Genomic DNA, 21,411 nt, shown 5'->3' with positions numbered 1-21,411 from the left:
TGTGGAGATGGCCTGTTTTCTCTGGCCACCTCCGCGTAGGTTTTCTTTTTGGACTCCAAATTTAGGAGGCTAGGTGACACCTTAGTTTTGCCCACTATTTTAGGATTGGGCTTTTTCTCCCTTTTATCCCCCTGTTCACTGGACTGCTGAATGGAGTATAACTTTGTACTCTCTTTGATCAGCCATTCCAATGAGCAGTTCTCCTCAAAATCTCTAGCTAAGTTGATTTTGATGGGTGCGGGCAGCGCTTCAAAAAACAGATTCACAAACTCTAAGCATTCAAATATGGGATCATCATCAGCCATACTGTACACACTTTTTAGTACAGAAAGGAACTTGATGGGGCTTTGAGTTGCACTACATTTTAAACTGTATACAGCTATTCTCATTGCCGTTTTAGTGCAATGTTGCCCAAATTCCTTTTTGCACTGTCATTTCGTTTCACTCCAGGAATGAATATTCATATCCTTTAGCGAAGCAAAGAATTTGTGATGTTTACCTTCAAATACCCAGGGTAGAAATTCAATTTTTAACTGCTCACTTGTAACACTTACTATAGATAAAGCATTTTCAAAGGCCTCTAAATGGTCAATTATGGAAGTGACCCACCCTTTGGAAAATGGGCGTACTGCGTTCTTTAGGAATGTAATTATTGTGGGGGTGTCATACACCTTATTTGGTACATTACTGGATCTCATTGGGAACTTATTGTTTGAGTTAGGGCGCCTTTCATCTGTCCTATCTTTACTGTGCTGAAATCTTACCCGTGTATTTCTATCTGGGCTGTCTGAGAGTCTAGCCCCCCTTTCGGACTCGTTATAGTAACTGCCCTCTTCATCTGCGGCGTAATCTTCTGGTCCCCCAGAGTTAGGTAATTGCCAAGGAAAAAAGTTACCTCTGGGCCTGAATTAGGGCTATAGTTTGGGTATCTTTGTCTATCTTCCCGCCTGGTATCTTGAAGCTCATTTCTGCCCCAGTCCTTATTACTTCTAATTTGTCTCTTTAATTTATCTATTGCCTGTTCATACCCTTTTTCAGCCTCACGATATCTAGTTTTTAGAATTTTATTTTCATCTTGGCATTTTTCATATTCTTCTTCGAAGGCTTGAAATTCAGCCACTAATTTCTGATTATATTTATTTAATTCAGAAGCCTTTTGCCTAGCTTAGAAAACCTCTACCTTTGCCTGAATAAAGGCTTCTTCAAATTCTCGTAATGAATCATTTTCAACCCTTAGCCTTCCTAATTGTCTGTCCTGTCCTGCCATTTGGTTAGACATCTCACAGCTCAAATACATTAGGATCGGCCAAGTTTCGAAAATTAATTCATCACGCCCTCTAAGTTCCGTGCATTTATTAAGTTGCAGTAACATTTGGTATAATTCCCCATCTTCAAGCCACATATCTCTAACTAAATATTTGGCCTTATCTTTTCACCCCTTAATATACATGGAGATATCGTCCCCAATATCAAGTCTAGTCATGATGTGGTTCATGGCTTCTAATTTGAGAGTTTTTTCCTGAACCACTTCATTGACAGAGGATCTTGGGGAGGGCACAATTTCATCTTGTACAGAAACGCTAGTATTACTTTTTGCTGAAGAAATCGTTATTTTAGTGTTGAACTTAATAATAAAAAAAAAAACGCTAATACAATTTTGAAAATTATATCAATATCAATTTTGAAATATGACAAAATGAATATTTTTATTAATTTTGAAATATGAAAAATCAATATTTTTATGAATCTTGAAATATGAAAAATTTATATTTTTATGAATTTTGAAATATGAAAAATTTATATTTTTGATTAATTTTGAAATATGAAAAATTTATATTTTTATTAATTTTTCAAAAATTAATTTTTATTAATATTTCAAAATATTAATATTAATCTTGAACATGAAAATCAATATTTCAATTTTCAAAAAGAAAACAAAATTTCTATATTTTCAAAATATCAATTCGAAATATGAAATTCCTTTCTCTCTTTTATACTAATTTCTATTTACCACAAATATATTCTATCAATATGATAAATATTTATAATATCTCACGCAATGCCTATAATATGTCAGTATATTTATAAGAATCTTAGCAGTACTCTCTAAATAATATGTGAGTATATGGCAGGGTTATAACTTAATATATTTAACAATCTTTCTTTAAACTAAACCCACAATCAAATATACATTTACTAAGACAATAAAATTAATACAAATACCTGAATTCTTTATTATTAGTAAATATCTATGAGCACTTTGAAATATTGATATATATTTGTAAGAATCAGAATATGAGTCAATATTATATGTGTTTAAAAACTATTTAAACTATGCTATGCAGAGTTCATACACGTTTACCTTTAGAACTGGCCTTATTCACAAATATCCTTTCATTTAGTGTTTCATTTAAACTATCACAGTGAGATTTAAAATAATAGCTACTGATATTCAGACAATACAATTCTAACAGTGCTTAGTAACCAATAGGGCAATATATATATATATATATATATATATATATATATATAAATATATATATATATATATTCCTGAAAAAATGGTCGCACTCTCAGGTCTTTTGGTGAAGCAAGTAAATACTTTTTTAATGAAACGTTTTCAGGGAATTTCTCCCCATCATCATATATATACTCATCTATTTAACTGCAATTGATTCTAATACAATTCTAATTATGATACTAAAAATATATATATATTCTTACTGTGAACAGTTACTTTAAAATGTCTATTTATTTAAACTGGAACAGATTCTTATTTACTTATAGTTAAAACCAGTTCTCAGATTTGTATATATATATATATATATATATATATATATATATATATATATATATATATATTCTATATTTTGCACAGATGAACTATTTAGCATACAAGAGACAAACTTGATCCTACACAGGGCTATGAATATAAGCAAAAATACAGGCTGCTCTCTTTAAATCTATTAAATACAAATGGACTATGTTCTTACCAATAACCTTTGTTTCAAATTTTAGAAATTAGAACAATTATACTTCACAAATTTGAACCAATTTGTAGGGGTCTTTAGGTCATCTAATTTGAAGGAAAGTTATTGCATATATCAAGGGTAAGTCTCCAGTTTCCTGCTGAAGTGGAATCTGTTCCCAGGTATCGCAGCCAAATATCAAATCACTTTGTCTCAGCAAGTCACAAAAAAAAACTGTGTCCCTCTTTGCACTTACTATTCCTTTTTATCTATTCATTGATGACCTGTTTCGTTCACGCCCACGTGCTTTTCCCTTCTCATTGGACAACTTGGTGTAGTATATATTGTCGCTATGGAAACGCATCTTTTAAACAGTTAAGTCTCTTAACTGTCATACTGGGTTCTGGCCCTCGGGTGGCAGCAGACGAACACAAACAGATTCACCCAAACATTTCTAATATATATGTCTCTAAATTTTACATATCCCATATAATGATTATATTAAACAATACTACAACATTGCATTTATTACTTACAATCCGAATTCCAGGCAGGGTAGCCTTATGTCAATTTTCTGATCATTTCAATTCCAAGCACCATTATATTATAGCAAAATAAGTATACTGTTAATTTAATTTTCCCTATTAAACATATTTTAATTTATTGCATTAGTAGATTTCTCTTGTTAGCATTTATATTTCATTTAGCCTAACAGAAAATTTATAATTTGATATCAGATGTCGATATTTTATAGTCATATCACATCAAAGTGACTTCCATATATCCATCTCACTATATTTCAAGAGATGTATTTAAAATTTTATAAACATTTAGTGCACAATCATATGATATGACTTATTTCATCCCATGTATCCATCCTGTATGTGTCATCTTTTGGCTCCATCTGGAAAAACAGGAAAGCATATTATATATATATATATATATTTTAACCATGGGATTATTAAAATTGTTATTTAATCTCTAATAATTCTGAATTTATCCCCTAAATAAATATATATATTCAATGCAAAAAATGCAGCAATTATTTATTTAATATAATATGTTCCAGATCAACATATTTGTACATATATAGGTTATTTGAATTATTTCAAACATACTGAATGACTGGCATTGTTCATTTTGCAAAAATGTATTTATTTTTATTTGTGTCATACAGGGACTGTAAATGCTAATTTGTCTATTCACTGCACATGGCAAACTTCATAGGAGATAATTTACACATGGTCTCTTGAAATGGCTCAATGGTCCCTGTTTGTCAACTTGGTTTTTGCCCCCCTACAGGGCTGTTGGCTTCAAAGACTATGTTATCTTTTAATTAAGATAAACATGTCTTTGCCCAAAACTATTTGGCAAGGGGGGTTTGTTTTATATTAGAATACAACTGATGTCTCCAAAATTTATGAGATGCAATATAGATGGCTTCAGAGTAGAAATAGGGGTCAGCGATCATCTGATAGGGATTTTAAATTCACGCCTCAGTGGGACATCCTTTGGAAACAGTCCTCTGTTGTATAGATCTGGAATATATAGAATATACAGATGATTATCTTTGAGGTAATCTGGGTTTTTTTTCCTCTGGAATGGTTGTTTAAATTAAGTACACCAAATGTTCCATTGTCCTCACTTGTGTGTTTAGAATAACTTTGCATACTAAGTGGGGGGAGAGTTGAACCTGAGTGAAGTCAATTTTTCTGAATGAATGAATCATTTGCTACTGACTAGTGATGTCGCGAACAGTTCGCCGGAAAACAGTTCCCAGCAAACATAGCTTGTTCGCGTTCGCAGAGGCGGGCGAACATATGCAATGTTCAATCCGCCCCCTATTCGTCATCTTTTCCTAAACTTTGACCCTGTATCTCACAGTCAGCAGGCACATTCCAGGACAGCACCCGAAAAAGCCCTTTTTAGGGCTACATCAGTCTTTTTTTTTTTTCTTTGTAATCTAATAGCAGTTGCCTGCCTGCCACTGCCAGCCTGTGTGTCAGGCTCACATCATATACTGTGCCTACTTGCTCAGTGCCACCACTCATATCTGGTGTAACATTAGTGTAAATTTAAAAAAAAAAAAACTTTTACATAGTGTAATCTAATTTCAGTAGCCAGGCCAGCCTGCCACTGCCAGCCTGTGTGTCAGGCTCACAGCATATACTGTGCCTACTTGCTCAGTGCCACCAGTCATATCTGGTGTAACATTAGTGTAAATTAAAAAAAAAAGACTTTTACATCAGTCTGCTAGTGTAATCTAATTTTAGTTGCCAGGCCAGCCTGCCACTGCCAGCCTGTGTGTCAGGCTCACAGCATATACTGTGCCTACTTGCTCAGTGCCACTACCAGTCATATCTGGTGTAACAGTAGTGTAAATTTAAAAAAAAAAAAACTTTTTTGACTGTGAAACATCAGTCTGCTAGTGTAATCTAATTGCAGTTGCCTGCCTGCCAGCGTGTGTGCCAGACCCACTTGCCCAGTGCCACACCACTCATATCTGGTGTAACAGTAGTGTAAATTTAAAAAAAAAAACTTTTACATCAGTCTGCTAGTGTAATCTAATAGCAGTTGCCTGCCTTCCACTGCCAGCCTGTGTGTCAGGCTTACAGCATATACTGTGCCTACTTGCTCAGTGACACCACCAGTCATATCTGGTGTAACAGTAGTGTAAATTTAAAAAACAAAAAACTTTTACATCAGTCTGCTAGTGTAATCTAATTTCAGTTGCCAGGCCAGCCTGCCACTGCCAGCCTGTGTCTCAGGCTCACAGCATATACTGTGCCTACTTGCTCAGTGCCACCACTCATATCTGGTGTAACAGTAGTGTAAATTTAGAAAAAAAAACTTTCATCCCTGATGAAGAGTTTTCCTCACAGATGTTTTCTGCCTCATGTGGAGATACCTCAGGTTCAGATGTGGAGATAGATTTAACCCAAGTCCCTGGGCACCAATCAAATCTAAATGGTGAAGAAGGGGTGATTACAATTTTGGATCCTATACCTGCTAACACTGTTTTAAGTGCTTTCGTTTTAATAGGCCAAAACTTATAGGCCCAGAAAGATAATCAACCCATCCACTGATCTTGATTTACAAATTGCAAAAGCTTTGGATTCTTCCCAGGGGGCCACTTATAAACTGGACATTAATAGTCAGGTTTTTTACCATTCATTAAAAACCATAGAAAGGTGGCAAAGGAGGATGTATGAAGGCCAGCACAAATATTCCCTGACAGACAACAAACCTTTGAAGAAGTGATGAATGATAGTGTCATTAACCTCTCATTTTCTGCACTCACACAAACTGAGATAAGGGTATTAAATTAAGGTTTAGATTTTTGCACAGAGATTTTAATTTGTTTCAAATAATCTTAGATTTCAATAAGAAAGCTCACTCTGAAAAAGTGTTTTTGAGAGGAATGTTTCCAAGTTGATGTTCGAAATAACCATTTACAATTGAGAGAGGAGTTTAATTCATTGTCCTTCAAAGATGTTTGCGGATTAGTAACTATTGAAAGTCTTAGTTTTGAACAATCCAGTAGTACTAACCTTTTGATAGGACAGGCTTTACATAGATATAAATCATGTTCTACATTTTACCCCATACAAAAGAAAAGGAAACATCTGGAATTGTTCTATAAAAGGATTGTTGAGGATTTGACAACCGTTGGTTTTGCTATTAAGACTGTTGGTTTTGCTATTCTCTAGTTATATTAAAAACACCTCACATATTGAATCTCTTAAAGGATGTTGATTAGCAATTGAACTATAGTTGGCTCACCGTGGATGTATTTTCACTGTATTCACTGTATTCTAACATATCACATTCCAAGGTTTGAATCACAGGCCAAAGAGATGTCGTCTAGGTTCCTTGAAAGAGGATATTCTAAGAGACAGGTTAAAAGAGCCTGGACGAGGGCTAGGAACAGCATAAGAAATTATCTGCTCTACAAACATAATGCAGTTAAAAGGAATGGTGATAAGGTACGCCTCATAACTAAGTACAACGCACACTGGGGCAAACTTAGAGACATAATGAATAAATATTGGCATATGTTGACTATTGACACTGAACTGAAAGATTATGTGGGAGACTTCCCTTTGTTGACAGCACGCAGAGCTGATAGTCTTAAGGATAAGCTTGTTAGAAGTGAATACATAAGAGAACCAAAAACCAATTGGTTAAGCACAAGAGGCAAATGGCAAGGCTGTAGCCCTTGTGGGCATTGCGTGTATTGCAGGTTTATACAAAAAACATGTAAATTTGAAACTTTAACAGGTAGACAATACAATATAAAACAGTGGATAACCTGCAACACTACAGGGGTCATTTACCGCTTGCACTGCTCTTGCCCCCTATTTTACATAGGGAAAACTAAGCGTGATCTGAAAGATCGAGTCAGAGAGCATAGGGATGACATTAAGAACAAAGAGCAGGATAGCCCAGTGGCCAGACACTTTGAATTATATCATAATTATGATTTTACCATTATGAAAGTAACTGGCATTCAGCACATAAAACAGCACCGCCGTGGTGGTGATGTTGACAATATGCTATTAAGGAATGAATCCCGATGGATTTATCGATTAAATACACTGGCTCCAAATGGCCTTAATGAAAAAATAGATTTCTCATGCTTTCTGTAGAACTTTTCCCTAGTAGGGGACAAATGCTAAAGAACCTTTGGAATCTCTAGAACCTTTGGAATCTCTATACTTACATTATTTCAGTTGTGTATGTAATAGTCATTAGTCCGGCTTAAAAGATAAGCAAAGTTTTGAGATGTAAAAAATTGCAATGGTAAATACATTGTGTAGTTCGAATTCTGCCATCCCGGAATGAAAAAGAATAAACCCAAATATATGTTGCATAACATGTAATTATTTAACAAATATGATGTTTGTGCAATTAAAAGTTTTTTGTTTATCTTTGAATATGAGGTTGCAATATGGTGCCAAAACTGTCATCAATTAAAAATTTAAATTAGCTGTTGAGCTATAAAAGGGGTGTTATCACCAGAAACAAGCATCCGATGAAGCCCTAAAGTCAGCCCACTAAGGGGAGGGGTGAAACGCGTCATGCCTGACGTTTTGTGAAGCGGCAACTGTTTGAAGTGGAGTGCCAAGTCCCGGGCAGCTGGTCTGAAGCATACCGAGTTACTATGATGTGGTTCTAACAACTGACAAGCATGCAGCAGTCTTGAATGGAAGTTCCGGTTTTGTAAACACAAGGAGGCATTAACCGTAAAGGAGCCTTAACACAAACCGCTTTGTTTAAAGAATTACCAGGATCCGGCATGAGAAATATGTAAATCTTGGAGTGATCAAGTGGTAATTATACAAGCTAGTGTTGGAGCATATACTGGAACTTTGTACCGCGAATGTGGTGAGACTGTTTGCTCAGTAATTCTATTACAGTTGGTTTCCCAATCAGTAACGCTGGAACTGCTTCTTTGTAACACATTTCATCCACAGAGCGTGTGATTCACACTAAGTGCTCTGTTAAAACGGACATTGTTAATCTGTGCCTCTTTTGAATTATGTTGCAACAGTTTATCTTTCACACATTGTTTGTTTGTAACAGCGCATAGTTGAAGATATGCTATATACTTCAAACATTATTTGTAATAACCACAGTTTTACGGTAGTGTGTCAGATAAAAGTACTAACCAGGCCTGGGTTTAATAGTCACTCCTTTTATTGCAATTAAGGGTTTTGGGTATTTTGTTTTTGACATGTGTAGGTTTAGCAAATAAACCACTCGTTATTTATGCAATTTGTGTGCTGCCTTGTCATTCTTTTTCACAGCATTTACCTTTAGCTGTGACTACTCTCTTACTTATTCATTTAATATCACATTCCAAGGGTTTAAAAGTGTTGACCTTTTTTTAGAACTTCATAGTATTATGAAACAACATACTATAAATGTTATTCTCTGCGTGCCACGCTCGGCAAAGCAGGTTCAGGGGTTCATAGCTCATGTGTAGAGGTGTCAGACTTGAATCCATCTTGGGGGCTAAAAGGGGCTAGTGGAATGGTCTTCTTTAAGAAACTACCCCTTTTAGGCATTGTAGCAAATAGACAGGAAAGGTAGGTTTATTGTACAGGAAAAAATAGTAGGATTCTGGAAACAGGATAGGCTGCAGTAATTCCCACACTGGGGCCAAAGTCAGAAGTCCCACTCGAGGGCCAAGGACAGGAGTGCCCATTCTAAGACAGAGACTGAAGTGCCCACTTGAGGACCAAAGACAGGAGTGTCCACTCTAAGGCAGAGACTGGAGTTCCCACATGAGGGCCGAGTATAGGAGTTCCCACTCTAAGGCCGAGACTGGAGGGTCCACTTAAGGGATGAAGACAGGAGTGCCCACTCTAAGGCTGAGAGTGGAGTGCTCAATTGAGGACCAAAGACAGGAGTATCCCCTCTAAGGCCAAGACTGTAGTACCCACTTGAGTTCCAAAGACAGAAGGGCCGAGCCTGGAGGACTTACTTGAAGGCTGATGGTAGGAGTGATACTCTAAGGCCAGACTGCAGTGCCCACTTGAGGTCCAAGGAATGGAATGTGGCAGATGCCCTCCACAGGACTTGAGTACTGGAGCAGAATACCAGTGCTTGGCAGATGCCCTATGCAAGTCTTGGTACTGGAGCTGAATACTGGTGCTCAGCAAATACCCTCTGCAGGGCTTGGGAACTGGGGCAGGATATCGATGCTTGGCAGATGCCCTTTGCAGGGCTTAGGTGCTGGAGCAGGATACCAGTGCTTGGTAGATTCCCTCTGCAGGACTTGGATACAGGAGCTAGATACTGGTGCTTTGCAGAGGCCTTTTGCAGGGCTTAGGTACTGGAGCAGGATGCCAGTGCTTAGAAAATTCCAACAGCAGTACTTGGGTACAGTAGCTAGATACTGGTGCTTGGCAGATTCTATCTGCAGGTCTTGGGTACTGGAGCACTGCTAAGAAAAGTTGTGATACTGGATAAACTGGTTGCTGTGATAGGCTGGTAACAAGAGTACAGTCTACAGACAAACCCAAGTTCATGTACCAGAGAGCAGTCTCATAAGTCATCAAACACACATAATCTGGAGTAGTATTGAGAAAAGAAACCAAGTTCAGTATACCAGAAAAGCTGTCCCGTCCTTCATCTAACACAGGGAAGATCCAACAGAAATGTCAGGAGACAAGCCAGGAACAGGAGCCAGAATATTTAACAGAACAACTTGTATACATGCACAGGTCAGAGGCACAAACAGTGAATTAACCACAATGTCAGGCAGGCAGTGGTCTGCAAGGCAAACTTTTATAGCAGTGCTGATTATGTAACTGACTGCAGCTGGAAGGAAGGTGGAGCTAAAGAGCACAGTCAGTGCAGGCAGCAGGACTCCATAAACATCAGCACAAGGCAGAGCCCTTGGTGGCACAGAAACAGAACAAAAGGCTGCAAACCAAGATTCCTAGGTTTAATCACAGACACACGTGTTTAATTTGCTAATGGTGCAAACTTTCTCAGGAGGACAGATGTACAGACTCCAGACACTCCATTTATATAAATATATAGCACTGGTGTCCCTGCCCATTGGGAGCATGTCTCAGAGTTTCATATAACAATAGGGCTATAGCTAAGCCACTAAGTGGCTTTATGGTAATGTATACAAATATATATATACAAATGTACAAGTTAAAAATATATCTATTAAAAGTATGCATGGTAAAATTATAATACGTATATTAAAAATAATACATCTTCACATAGAGCTAGAAGCTATACTACAATATTTCTGATTGTATGGCTGTTCAACCATCCAATACAAGTAAAGTGTAAGTCTATACATGAATAAATGTTTGCTATGTTGTGAGAAAGGTTTTTGGTGCGCAAATCTTCCCCTGCATAAACACTACTCTGTTCCTAAAATGTACAGGGTAGAAAGGATATACTGATAGAAAAATGTGTAAATGCGCATAAACAGCAACGGGGTGATTACAAGTATATTAACATACTATGTATGGATTTGGGTTGAAATCTCCCTATATACCTTTAAAAGGTGTTTCTAAGATAATATATTGGTATCTATACAAAAAATGCAAAAGTATAATTGCGTTGAGAAAAAAGGTTTTTATCAGACTTTGCAAGGTCCTGCGTTTCTATGACTGGAGTCAGGCTAGATAACAAAACTATATATTATTACCTGGGTGTGATATGCAAACAAGGTATATCTGTACCAATCGATATACGTTTATCTTACTCTGTGTGTAAACTTATGCATTTATTCTACTTAAAGTGCATACTTGGCAATGTGGACTATTAGTGTTGTTAAAAAGGTAAAAAAATACACAATAACAAAAAACTAAATTAATACAATTTATTGCACATATACTCTAATGATACATAAATAAAACTCTATGGTGACCGGTCACTTGATGAAATAAATATAGTAATAATCTTAAAATGTGGGAAAAAAACTCTTTACAAACTATAAAATCAATTCCTGTAAATGTTCAAATAAGAGAAGTACTTGAGTTTTGCAGGAAATGGACTTGTGTTCCTGTTTGATAAAATTTATCGTAAAGTTACGGTGAGACTTTTTTCTTTGTATGTGCCCAGTCTTTTCAATATCGTAATGATTGTTAGATTTCCTGAATTGAATAAAAAGTCTGATCTCCAGACCGTGTTAGTCTGACCACACTGCCGGGCTGTTACACTCTGGAGTGCTTACCTGTTCCTAGATGGTAACTTACTGTGGTAGCACTAGTGTCTCTGCAGCTTGCGGCTAGTTGGTGATGTCACATGCTACGTCTGAGGATAGATGAAGTAGATCCGTCCGATATCTTTGTTTCTTGCTTCTTAACTCTGCGCAGAGTGCTCAGCTTGTGGAAATAGTCCCACTTGTATCCTTCGCAATCCTTCATACCTGTTGGTATTGAAAACTGGGAATATCTGTTATTCTTTCTTAGGTATCACCATCAACGCGTTTCGCCACTCTATACATGAATAAATAAGCATTTACAAGTAAGTCAATGAATCAATCCCTGTCATCATAAATGTAATTCAATGACCTCTTAAAATATGTAAAACACATTATAAAATATCATAAAGGGGGTGGAGCCAGCCAAGCTAGAGAACACACGCACTTTACAACAGCTCTGTGCAGTGTTATCCCACAACCGTACTTTTTTAAGTCTGAGAAGAGGCGAAATTAATTTGGCCAGCTCTGGTTTACTCCAGGAACCCTCCGTACAGATTCAGAGACTGCCACTAAGAAAGCTGAGGAGACCAGGCACATAACATAGAACATGCCGTATACAGCTCTTCAGGAGGTGCTCTGGTGGCCATCTTGGAGTTAGTGTACCACGCCACTTTACCTGCAGGAGCGTCAGTCCAGGAGGTGTGTGACTCCCACATTAGTTCTCTGGAGTGGTGAGTGGTGAGAGGAGACAGAGGGGACCCCCATAAACCAACCGGGTGAATACCCGATCTCCCTGCTGCGGATTGTTGTTCCGGAGGGGCTCCGGCGGCCATATTGTTTATTTCTGAACAGACTGTTGCAGATTACTGAGACCGGCAGCATCAAAGACACACGCTCCGGTTAGTTGTTTGAAGTGGTGGGTGGAGTGGGAAGGAACAGGGGATCTTTCAGATTCCTCATAAAGGGCACTAGCCACAATTCTAGAAAGTAACTTTGCTGTTTGGGCCTAAGTGGTCTCCTATCTTTATTAAGGCTAAGACTCTAATACTTGGAATATTAAGTGAAGTCACTGGGCTAATTAGCCACAACAATCTACAAGGCATACCAGGCCCTAGAGAATCGTAGTACAAACCTGCCCCCACCTCTGTTAATATTAAGGAATAAGTTACAGAAACCATACATATCCAGAAAATTGGGTCCTGTTAATTTCACCACTGTTGAACATCAAGCCCTTAAAAGTTTGAGCAATAGACATGAGATTGTCCTAAAAGCAGCGGACAAGGGCGGTGCCACAGTGATGTTAAATTTACAGGACTACAAGAGTGAGATCTATTCACAATTAAATGATGATAAAGTATATAAGAGAATTGAATTTAACCCTGTGTTGAGGATTGCAAAAGAGATTAAAATCATTGTTGATAATGCATTGAAACATTGTGTTATTAATAAAGATACGGCAAAATTTTTGGTAGTGCAGGACCCTATAACACCTGTGTTCTATGCACTACCAAAAATACACAAATCCCTTAACAAGCCACCGGGTCGGCCCATTGTGGCAGGGACTGGGTCTATATTTTCTAAGATTGCAGTCTTTTTAGACAAAATTTTACGCCCACATGTAGAACAGTCAAGCACATTTATTAAAGATACTGGTGACTTTCTGGATAAGTTGGGTAATTTACAGATGTACACTGATAAGTTTATTCTATACTCCTTAGATGTCACCAGTCTGTACACTTCTATTACCCACGAAAGTGGCTTAGGGGCTACTAGAACAGTATTGTATAGCAGTGGCTTGTTTACTGAGGGGCAGATCCACTTCCTTATGCAGTTATTAGGGATTGTGTTGTACAACAACTATTTCTTATTTGAGGATTCTTTTTTCTTGCAACTGCAGGGGACAGCAATGGGCTCCAACGTCGCACCCAATTATGCTAATTTATTTATGAATTCCTTTGAGGAAAAATTTGTTTTTGAGAACGAGGAGTTTCGTCGGTGTGGCGCCGCCTGGTGGCGCTACATCGACGATATCTTCGGGGTTTGGGTTGGCGACGTTGGAGCCCTGGTATCATTTGTGGATGAACTCAACAGATCAACTACCCATATTAAGTTTAAATTGACTTGGTCTGAAAGTAAAATAGATTTTTTGGATGTGTCAGTAAGGAAACAGGGTAACGGTTTCTGTACAGACATTTATCAGAAGGAAACAGACAGGAATAGTCTTTTAAAATTTGACAGTGCTCACCAGCAACCACTTATAGCATCATTACCACGTAGTCAATTACTGAGAGTAAGGAAAATTGTTTCTGATGACAATATGGTTCCCCTTAGATTAAAGGAAATGGGGACTAGATTCTTGGCACGTGGGTATCCTGACAGTTTGATTGACAAAGTCACCTCAGAGGTATTAGCTATACCTAGAGATAAGCTTAACATGAAAAGAAACATTAAACAAAAGGATAAGCGATTGACCTTTGTCTCTCAGTACTGTCAGGAGAGTAACCAAATAACAAGGATAATACGCAAACACTGGCATTTATTGAGTCAATGTATGGAAGATATTGAAGAATTCAAATCTCCACCTATGCCAGCATTTAAAAGGGATACACTAATAAGAGCTGACATTGGTGCCAAAAAAGCCCCTAAACAAACTTATATTAGCGATAGAAATGTTGGATGTTTTCCATGTCTTGGATGTATCAATTGTAGCTCAATAATTAAGGGATCTTATTTCACTCATCCCTTGACAGGACATAAATTTAAACATAACAGGCACTATACATGTCTCGCATCTTATGTTGTTTATCTGATTAAATGCCCATGTGGGCGTGGCTATGTCGGTGAAATGTCAAGGCGTATCAAAGATAGAATAACCGAACATAAGAGCAACATAAGATGCGGGAACATCAAAGCTCCTGTAGCAGCACATTTCTTAGAATTTGGACATCAAATTAATCAATTGCGATTTCAGGTAATTGAGAAAATTGAGATTCCAAGACGTGGGGGCAATAGAGATTTGCTATTAAAACAACGCGAGGTCTTTTGGATATTTAAATTAGATACCTTAGAACCAAAAGGTCTAATAAAGAGATTGATTGGTCAGTTTCTTATTAAATTCCCTTTAAGGCTTTCTGGCCCCTTGTTAGTGCCTCTCCAATATTTATGACAAACATAATAGGTTGCCATTTGAATGTTGTTAATTGTGGTTTCTGCATGGTGGGCTGCTGGTTTATAACATCAAGTTTGCTACAATATGTCAGTTCTTGCCGGTGTAACAAGATAATTTGACAGAACATATAATCATGTAATCAGTTACACTGTGAGTCTTTTTAACTTGTTTGTATATGTATATAGAGTTTGGCTTACATTTTTTTATATATGACAAGTGGTTTTTTATGATTTTTTATGACTTTGTATAAATTTGACAGTCTTCATTAGCTGAGTTAATTAATTAATTGAGTAATTAAACACATGAATTGGTGATGCTATAAAGGAAATTGTAAGGCTGTGCTATGACATCACATGATTAAGGGGACCGCCCCGAAACGTTGTGTTCATTGTTGATCCCCATGTTCTAAATAAAGGGATTTTTAATCTGACACCTCTGTGCTGTTCTTACTATTTGATTGTGGGCTTGGCAGTGGCCCACGGATGTGTCAGTTTTCCGGGTTATAGTGCTGGTTCCTGTTGGGATTTTCTAAATATATTAGTGTCTTTAACTGCCTGACAAAAATGTCTCACTCTCAGAAAAAAAAGAATGAGAAGGGAGCCAATGTGATAAATAAAACAGTACTGGATCACATTAACCCCTCACAGTCAGCTTTAAAAGTTATCTGCAACTGGGAACCTAATACCGTGAACCCTTCCTTTATTTTAAACTCTCTGAAATCTATGTTGTACACCCACCACTCTTCATTCTCAGACCAGCTGACATCTTCTCTAGCTGAAATCAGCAAAGATTTAAATGCTGCTAATGCTAGGATTGATATACTTGAAAGTAAACAGGAGGAATTGTGAGTTGATCAGTCTAACCTATCAAGTTATACGCAAAACCTAGCAATCCAAATGTCCGACCTTGAAGACAAAGTGGCGGACCTGGAAAACAGGTCACGCAGAAATAATTTGAGACTTAAAGGGGTCACAGAAGAAATTTCCAACAAAGATATCTCAAGCTTCCTCACTGAACTTTTTTCTATCCTTGCTAAACCATTGAGCAAAATGAGAACCTCATAGATCGTCCTCACAGGGTCTCTAAGCCTAGAGGTGCTGCTGCAGAGCAACCTAGGGACATCGTAATGAGACTACATTTCTTCACCTACAAGGAGAGGGTCCAAAGAGCACACTTTCAAAAGCCTACTCTCCCAGAAAAATTTCAGGAGATCCAAATTTTCTTGTATTTAGCTCCCCGTACCCTCCAGCAATGCAGGTCTTTTGGTGAAGTCACTTGTCTCCTGCGACAACACAACATCAGATATAGGTGGGGGTTCCCAACAAAGTTAATCGTGTCTAGAGATGAACATACTTTCACCATCTCAGAGGCATCTTAGGGCCTAAAGCTGATTCAATCATGGAATCTACAGCATAATGAGGATGCTTCCACATCCTCTCCCAGGCCCAGCACATTCAATGCAGCACAGAGGTTGGCTATGGGGAACACACCACCTACCCTTCCCTCTGGAGGCAGACCCATGAGAGCAGGGTCCTCCGACTGGAATCCAAAGCCCCAGCGTAGAAACCTGGACTTGAATATCACGTAGCTGCTTTCCTTTCAGTTCCCATGGGCACACTTCTTTCTGGAAAGCTCCTAGAAGGTCAATTGGGGGAGGACACTCCTATGATGTTCCTATAAAGATGAGTACCATATATTTTGACTAACTGCATTATTTTCATATATTGTTGGTATCCAGACAGGGAGGTACACTATGCCGACCTGGACTGGCCTGGTTAAGAGAGGAATTTGTTTCAATTCCCCCCTTCAAAAAAAGAAAAATAACTGTCACAATGTCTCTTGCATATTACAAATGTCACTTGAACTTTTCACCAATGCAAAGATATAAATAGCAAAAGCTTGGAAATGTGACTTAAAGGGACAGTCTACACCAGAATTTTTATTGTTTTAAAAGATAGATAATCCTTTTATTACCCATTCCCCAGTTTTGCATAACCAACACAGTTATATTAATATACTTTTAACCTCTGTGATTATCTTTTATCTAAGCCTCTGCAAACTGCCCCTTTATTTCAGTTCTTTTGACAGACTTGCAGTCTAGCCAATCAGTGCCTGCTCCCAGATAACTTCACGTGCACGAGCACAGTGTTATCTATATGAAATACGTGAACTAACACCCTCTAGTGGTGAAAAACTTTTAAAATGCATTCTGAAAAGAGGTGGCCTTCAAGGTCTAAGAAATTAGCATATGAACCTCCTAGGTTAAGCTTTCAACTAAGAACACCAAAAGAACAAAGCAAAATTGGTGATAAAAGTAAATTGGAAAATTGTTTAAAATTACATGCTCTATCTGAATCATGAAAGTTTATTTTGGCCTAGACTGTCCCTTTAACAAAGCTTTTATAGTTTGTGTTCTTTTAGGTTGACGCTAGACAAGCACTTGGTTATGTTATTTGACACATGTTAACCTGTTTTGCCTTTTAGGAAAATGGTAGGAAAACATTCAACGAATGACCTGCCTTGTTAATTGTTCTACTTGTCTTTTTACACTATGCTTTGATAATTCTCTTATGTTACTCTATAGGTGTAGGGCTTAACCCACGCTTATGTACACTATCTACATAATACAATGGTCACACCCAGGGGTGTAGCAACCCAAAGTCATATAACCATATGCCTGGTTCCTAACCTGAGGACGCTAGGCTTGCTTGAGGCAGGTATAGTTTTCATATGTGTTCTTTCAGGTATAAGCTAGAAACACACTGGGTTACACTATCTGATAATTGTTCATCTATTTTGCCTTGCAGGGAAATGTTAGGAAAACTTTTCATGAATTTACTAGCTCTGCTACACAATCTATATGATTGCTTTTTCATACTATGTTTTGATATTTCTTCCGCATGACTTTGCTCATGTGGGACTTGACCCTTGCATATGTAAACTACTACCATAGTGTAATGATCATGTCTAGGTGTGTAACAACACAAAGCTGGACTCGAGTGTGCTGCTGCACTCTGTGGGGGGTAGTTATCAAGCCGTCAACTTTTCTGCCTTCGTCGGCCCAATACGCCCGCCTAAGTTCGCCTCACATCGCCGCCGCGGACCTGAAAAAATACACCTAAGATATAAAAAAAAGCTGTCAAAAAGCCGCGGGGCGATGAGCAGTGGACTGTGAAAGTTATCACTCATCCGATCTCGCTGCTCTTCGGCTGTTTGACAGCTTTCTTGCTAGCCTGTCACTAAGCACCCACACTAAACTGCACTGTTCTACCCCCTATACCGGCGCCCCCGGAGCCCCCCGCAACTAAATAAAGTTACTAACCCCTAAACTGCCACTCCTAGACCCCGCCGCAAGTCTTATAAATGTATAAACCCCTAAACCGCTGCTCCCGGACACCGCTGCCACCTACATTATACCTAGTATCCCCTATCCTGCCCCCCCTATACTGCCGCCCTCTGTAATAAAGTTATTAACCCCTATCCTGCTGATCCCGCACCTCGCCGCAAATAAAAAAATTGTTTAACCCCTAAACCGCTGCTCCCTGAACCCGCCGCAACCTATATTAAATTTATTAACCCCTATCCTGCCCCCCCTACACCGTCGGCACCTATAATAAATTTATTAACCCCTATCCTGCCCCCCACTACACCGCCGCCACTGTAATAAAATTATTAACCCCTAAACCTAAGTCTAACACTAACCCTAACACCCCCTAACTTAAATATTAATTAAATACATCTAAATCATATTTATATTATTAACTAAGTTAATCCTATTTAAAACTAAATACTTACCTATAAAATAAACCCTAATATAGCTACAATATAAATAATAATTATATTGTAGCTATCTTAGGATTTATTTTTATTTTACAGGTACCTTTCAATTTATTTTAACTAGGTACAATAGCTATTAAATAGTTATTAACTATTTAATAGCTTACCTAGCTAAAATAAAGAGAAATTAACCTGTAAAATAAAAACTAACCTGTTACAATTACACCTAACACTAAACTATACTTTAATACTTTTATACTTTAATAAATTATTCCTATTTAAAACTAAATACTTACCTGTAAAATAAACCCTAATATAGCTACAATATAATTAATAATTACATTGTAGCTATCTTAGGATTTATATTTATTTTACAGGTAACTTTGTATTTATTTTAGCTAGTTAGAATAGTTATTAAATAGTTATTAACTATTTAATAACTACCTAGCTAAAAGAAATACAAAATTACCTGTAAAATAAATCCTAACCTAAGTTACAATTAAACCTAACACTACACTATCATTAAATTAATTAATTAAACTACCTACAAATAACTACAATTAAATACAATTACATAAACTAACTAAAGTACAAAAAATAAAAAAAGCTAAGTTACAAAAAATAAAAAATAAAAGTTACAAACATTTAAAAACATATTACAACAATTTTAAGCTACTTACACCTAATCTAAGCCCCCTAATAAAATAACAAACCCCCCCCCCAAATAAAAAAATGCCCTACCCTATTCTACATTAAAAAGTAAACAGCTCTTTTGCCTTACCAGCCCTTAAAAGGGCCTTTTGTGGGGGCATGCCCCAAAGTTCAGCTCTTTTGCCTGTAAAAGAAAAATACAAACCCCCCCAACATTAAAACCCACCACCCACATACCCCTAATCTAACCCAAACCCCCCTTAAAATAACCTAACACTAATCCCCTGAAGATCATCCTACCTTTAGTTGTCTTAACTCAGCCGAGCCACCAATGGAACTGAAGAGGACATCCGGACCGGCAGAAGTTATCCTCCAAGGGGCGCTGAAGAAATCTTCCATCCGATGAAGTGATCCTCCAAGCGGCGCTGAAGAAATCTTCCATCCGGGCGAGGTCATCTTCCAAGAGGCGCTGAAGAAGTCTTCTATCCGGGCGAGGTCATCGTCGAAGCCGGGTCTTGAATCTTCATCCCGCCGACGCAAAACATCCTCCTTTCCCGACGAACTACCGACGAATGAAGGCTCCTTTAAGGGACGTCATCCAAGATGGCGTCCCTTCAATTCCGATTGGCTGACAGGATTCTATCAGCCAATCGGAATTAAGGTAGGAAAAATCTGATTGGCTGATCGAATCAGCCAATCAGATTCAAGTTCAATGTATGTCCCCTTTAAATACAAAAATGAGATCATCAATGTATCTCTTATTAAAAGAGATACACTGCCTATAGGGATTGCTATCCCCAAATATGTGGGACAGCTCCCACCAACCTAAAAATAGGTTGGTGTAAGAGGGGGCAAATTTCGCCCCCATTGCTGTCCCACATATCTGGAGATAGAAAGTACCCTCAAATTTACAAAAGTTTTGTGTGACTAGAAAGTGTGTGACTTCAACCACAAACTCCTAGAACCCCTTGGTGTAGTCAGAATATTTTCTTAGAAAAAAGCGTATGGCTTCTAGACCCTTAGCATGGGGAATAGATGAATATAGTGCAACTACATCCACTGAGAGCCAAGAGTGTATGGAGGGGATCCAATCAATTTCATCGACCAATTTCAAAATATGTTTAGTATCTCTTAGATAACTATTCAGTGAGACTACCAAGGGACAAAATATAGCATCCAGCCACTGTGACAAATGCTCCAGTAGTGAACCAATGCCACTTACTATTGGATGGCCCTTCACCTCCCTCAGACTCTTATGGATTTTTGGGAGGTGATGAAAGATGGGCACTACAGGGTTAGATACATAAAGGAAATCTGCTGTTTCCACATCTATGTAACCTTTCTCCTTAGCATCATTTAAGAGTTGTGACAGTTGTCTCTGAAAAGTCTTGGTAGGATCGGAGGACAGAAGCTTATAATTGTGTTCATCCTCTAATTGACGTTTAGCTTCCTCGATATAGGCATCACTGTCAAGAATGACAACAGATCCCCCTTTATCTGAAAACTTTATCACTATATCTTTACTCTGTTTCAATTCATCAAGTGCTTTTCTTTATACAAAATTTAAATTGGGTACAGACCCCTCACTAGAGACACGAGTGTATAGCAATTTCAAATCTCTTTCTACCCTTTTATAAAACGTTTCCAGGATAGGGTAAAATGTAGAGGGTTTTTTTAAGCCATTGAAGCTACTACAGACACCCTCCTCTCTCCCTGCTCCACTGTCATCCCATAAAATGCTCTTAAGTGTGACTTTGTCACATGCTTGTTCAAAGGTGCAATCCGACTTGCCCATATTGGCAACAGCCCGAGCAGGGACAGAGGAGGTTTCATTGTCACAATAATGTCTGCGTAAGGTTATATTTCTAATGAACCTATTCATGTCTACAATAGTTTGTTACATGTTAAAGTCATTGGATGGAACAAAATTTAATTTGAGTTGGGGTTAAGACCTTACTAGATAGATTGATTTCATTGTGGGTTTGTATTTTGTCTGAGGCCTGTTGCCCCTGAGTTGATATCTGTTCTGAGTATCCTGTGTAGGCCCCCCTCCTGTGGGTTGTAACTGTACAAGGGGAAAAACCTGCTCTATCTGTTGTCTAGCATCATCCATCAAAGGCACATTCATGGTGTTAGATACAGCCTGATGGTAAATAGGCTTTGTG

The sequence above is a fragment of the Bombina bombina genome, chromosome 6 (genome assembly GCF_027579735.1).
Source record: "Bombina bombina isolate aBomBom1 chromosome 6, aBomBom1.pri, whole genome shotgun sequence".
Taxonomy (NCBI): domain Eukaryota; kingdom Metazoa; phylum Chordata; class Amphibia; order Anura; family Bombinatoridae; genus Bombina; species Bombina bombina.
Note: the sequence above shows the minus strand (reverse complement) of the source record.